The following is a 5,102-nucleotide window of genomic DNA, read 5'->3' on the forward strand; positions in this document are numbered from 1 at the left end:
GAACATATCAATGATTAATACAATCACGTATCCTCTCGACACTGTTTATCTCTAAAGCAGTATCGTGATTGTTATTATATTAACCGTCAGATGATCTCTCATGCCGACAATTGACATAATAAACTTTAAAGTTTGATACAAGTGATTATCAACTCACAAATCTATCTCTAGAGTTTGATTATTGATAGATGAATACCCTTTTGGTCAATATTTGAAACATATCTCTCAATAGTATATCAAAACAACATATAAACATGAATACAAAGATATTCACCATATATTAATCACCAACAAGGTTCATATACAAAAGATCAAGCTGAATACATACTCTACAAGCTAACTACCTCTAATCTTGACACATGGGGAGTTTAGCTATCCATAGCTTCAACAACAAACATCAACACAAGATCTCCTAGCATAGAAATTCAAAGATGATGAAGAAAAATGCTTGAGAAATCTTGAATATTTATAAGTTTTTCTCTCTTCTTCTCTTGCCCTAGAGTGTATGGTTGGTAAGAATGAAAAGAACAAGATAAGAATGTCCTCAAAATATCTCTAAGTGCCTAAAAGTGGTCACTTGAAAAAGTACCTCCGCTTAGCGCCCAAAGGGCCGCTAAGCGGACCTCACAAAATATCTGCTTCCACGCTGGAGGCCGCTAAGCGGGCTGAGGCCGCTTAGCGGAACTTGCTGAACAAAATTTTCCTCTCGCTTCTGGAAAGCGCGCTTACACGCCGCTGAGCGGCCCTTGCTAAGCAAAACTTCTTCCTTTGGCCTCCAAACTTGCTCCTAAATGTCTCATTACCTCCTAATACTTCCCAAAATGCATAAAACCTACAAAAAACATAAGAAAAGCTTATAAATAATATATTTACTACTAAACTCGGCTTTATTTATTTACACGATTACGAACCGTAATTAAGTGGAAAAGAATTGAGAAAAGTTATCAAAATACCACAAAAGTTATCAACAATTATCCACATTTTGGATTCTAACACACGGCATATCTCATTCACATCTATAAATAAAACTATAGTTCTGTACACAGTACATCAGTTTTTTTTATTTAAATTTAAATTATTTAGTTAATAGTGGTTCACAAACAGTTATTACTAATTCTGCAAAATGCAAGTCTATGGAACCATTGTAACTAAATTGATAGTTTACTCGTCCTTCTTTCTCACTACTTTTGATGTTCAGCCCAATCTTTCAAATCTCTGCATTAAGGACTACATTTGCCCAAGAATATGGTGCACATGTAATGAAGTATGATATGCTACCATTATGAATTGACTTGGACATGCATATCTTAGTGTTTCTCATTAAAACATCACTTATATGAATATAATTAATGGAACTTGAATCAAAATATTTCAAGGCCATTAATGATTATGTGTAGCATCCATTCATATTCAAACTATAAACAATGAATCTAAATTTTGTATATACTTTATTGCACAAGGCCAATTACTATATACGTGGAGAATATCAGCTACAAACTTAATTCACATTAACATCAAGTAAATAACATTGTCATTTACTAGCAATTGTAATCTATGAGCCTATGAAGACTAAAAAATAAAGAATAAGCGGGACAGAACGCCTCTGAAAAAAAGAGAACAATAACACTACTAAAGAGGAGGGTCCAATTTTTTAAATGAGAGCAGCACAAGTGGTTCTAAAGTGACCTGTTTGATTGCGACTACAATGCACCACTCGCTTAACACGTCCACGATCTTCTGCACGAACTCTCTTTTTTCTTGGTTGTCCAAGTGGTCTGAGTGATTTTGGTGGGTTGATTATAACTTCAAGAGCTTGGCTAGCATTGGCATCTCCCTCAGACAACTTCTTATAGAGAGATTTGTCAGGAATCAGATGTATGGTTTGTGAGTATGTCTTGCGATAAGTTGCAACAGTGAAACAGTTTCTGTGAATATATGCACATTCTGTCTGCATGAGAGAAGTGTTGCCACGACATGTGCACAGGGCAAGCCATAAAGCTGCCAACCCCGACAAAAACAGCAGCGATTCCTTATATCAACTATATTAGTTCCCTCGTGAGATATAATTTCGAACTCAGCTTCGTTGGCACGAAGTACCTGATAAGTTCACCCATGTTCTAAAGCCTCTGTAACACATCTTTCTGCAGAAGGTACGTGTATGGATGTCCACTGCATACTGGTTTCTCGGCGCTCATTGAACCAAGTCATCAGCTTCCTTCTAATGAATTCCGTCATTTGAATTATTGGAATCCCAGATGCTTCTAATATCCAACTGTTTAAAGCTTCAACAATGTTGGCGGTTGTATGACAAAACCTTTGGCCCTCAAAATAAGCAGCAGCCCACAGACGAGGTGGAACTCTTCGAATCCAATATGCAACATCTTATGATATCTCTTCAATTTCCAAAACCTTAGCTTCAAATTCAATTACGGTAAGAGCATTGGCTGCTTCCCGTAGAAAATTGACCAGCATGGTGTTATTAAATTCCTTAGAGAAGCTGTCACTCAAATGGCGCATACAAAATCCATGGAAAGCAGAAGGAAAATTTGCATCAACACCATCCACAATTCCCTACTGTCTATCAGACAAAATAGAAAGGCTTGGCATGTTCTCAGTATTAATTTCAATAAACTTATGAAATTCAGAGAAACCACATCCAATTATCTTCATTCTCCTCGTCAACAACACCAAATGTAAGAGGAAAGAGAGGCCCGTCACCATCAAATCCAGTAGCAAGAAGTAATGTACCGAGATACTTACTCTTCAAATATGTCCTATCAAGCCCCAAGAGAGGCCGACAAGCAATTAAAAATCCATAAATAGATGCTTGGAAAGAAATAAATAGGCGTTGAAAGCAATTATCAGATGGATTTCTATAAACAGATGCAATACTGTCCGGGTTTGTGCGTTTCACCTGTTCATAGTATCGTGGAAGCAAACGATACCCTTCTTCAAAAGACCCACACATTGCAGCCATGATACGCTCCTTGCCTCTCCATGCTTGCTTGTACGTTAAGGTGATACCATGAACCCTATGAATCTCTTACAGTATCTCCTTCGGCTTGCAATTAGGGTTCTCCATGAGCCTTTGCAGCATGTGTGACTCTCATGAATTGTCCTAATGATAAAAGTCGGAACCCCTGGGAGCTTTGCAGCATGAATGCGCCAAGGACATCCTTCACTGGCACATTTAGCAGTAAAGCGTGTCTTGTCAGATTTTATAGTCTGCATCTCAAAGTGAAGAGCAATCGTTGTATCCCTCAACGCCCTCCGGCAACTCTTTACATCAGGAAATTCTTGGCCCACTGACAATTCATTAGTTGGACTTATATCATATTTACGAGCCTGAATCACATAGGGCTCAGAAGAAACCATATACTGTGACTGATGAACACCCATATCATTGGCAGAATCAATACTCATTTCTGGATGCTGAACCACAGCCATGTCAATGTTCTCATCAAGTCCTTGGCTTACCAAAACAGTCGGATCATTATCACCCGGAAAGATCAACTCATGGTTTTGTCCAGGAAAGGACAACTCATCTAGTTCATCATGCTCAGGTTTTTTATCTATAGTTACCTTATGGTCATCCTCAAAAGTCTGAGCATCATCATCACCTTCTTGATCATGGTTTTGTTCCAACACAAATCCACATTCGTCAGCGTGTTCCAAGCCTAGTTCATGGTCATGGGTTTGTCCCATATGATCAAACACTGACTGCTGGTCAAAACCATGAGTCAAATTGTGAGTTTGTGACTTTGACCAAGCATTATATCTTGGTTAGCCATTGAAGACATTAATCACTACTCCAACAATATAAAATCACACACCCAATACCCATAATGGAATTGAGCGTAAAAATTAAAACTTTACTAAAAACCCAGTTGAGTTATCAACAAATGAAGAAAAATCACAGTAAAACTACCTGAGGTGGTTCACCATATCCCAAAAGGGTATAGAACCATGATGAACATAGCGTTGAAAAAGATACTAGAGCGTTGAACGCAGATGGAAGAACGGGAAAAGGGAAATATATGGATTTGAAAAGAGGTTGGTGGAAAATTGGCGGGGAAGTGGAGAAAATCGGAAATAGAAGAAGAAGGGTAGGGAGAAGAAGGGAATAGATGGTTGTGACTTGTGAGGGTTTGAGTCTTTGAGAGGGTATTTAAGTCAAATAAGTACAACCTCTCTTTATTTTAATTTCTATGAATTATTGTTCTAGCCTTCACTATTTCTTTTTATTTTATTTTATATATACACGTGCATATTATTAAATCAATTTTTTTAGAAAATTTCTTATCTTGCCCTTATATCATACTAGCGTTCAAACGGGCACGTTGTCCGCTTTTTTAATACGCACAACATCAAAATGTAAATGAATATTTTTGTGTAAACTTTGTGATATTCTCTCTCACGTGCGCGTTAAACGGGCACTCTCCTGCTCATTTCTCCATTTTTTAATGCACACAGCGTCAAAATGTAAATGAATATTTTTTGTGTAAACTTTGTGATATTCTCTCTCGTGCCTGTTTAGCCGCTTTTTTAATGAATATTTTTTGTAAAAACTTTGTGATTCTCTCTCTTTTCAAGTTGGACAACTATGATTCCCTATCTCGAATTGGCCTCGAGATCTTCAATTAAGTGTAAATGGTTTTGAGTGCTCCTTATACTCAGGTATGAATATAGTGTTGCTTATAAATAATTAATATCAAAAAAGAAACCAAACTAATCTACAAAATTTGTATAAATAATTTTTTTATCATATTAAAATATCAAAGGAAAAATTAGTAAACAATAACACAAAAATAAAATGATGGATATTTTTTTAGAGTGAAGTCTCATTTTAGTCCCTCACAAACAAAAACTGTTGAGGTCATATTAGTCCCTGAGAAAAAAAAGTTTCTATTAAATACCTTACAAAATTTAACCGAGCCATGTTAGTCTCTCAACTAACATTTTTTTAAAATTGGTTTTTTTCTTACTTTTGAACCGTGACTGGACTGCTAATAAAGACTCATTTTAGTCCCTCACAAAAAAGGAAGAGTCCAAATTAGTCCCTATGAAAAAAAGGTCTATATTTAATTCCTTACAAAATTTAA

General features: G+C 36.4%; 1 pseudogene; it reads right to left on the reverse strand.

Moving 5' to 3' along the window:
- Positions 1 to 860: 860 nt before the first annotated feature.
- On the reverse strand, positions 861 to 4,131 carry LOC131644160 (uncharacterized; annotated as a pseudogene).
- Positions 4,132 to 5,102: the final 971 nt, after the last annotated feature.

This window comes from Vicia villosa, linkage group LG1, assembly GCF_029867415.1.
Source record: "Vicia villosa cultivar HV-30 ecotype Madison, WI linkage group LG1, Vvil1.0, whole genome shotgun sequence".
In the NCBI taxonomy this organism is placed as follows: Eukaryota; Viridiplantae; Streptophyta; class Magnoliopsida; order Fabales; family Fabaceae; genus Vicia; species Vicia villosa.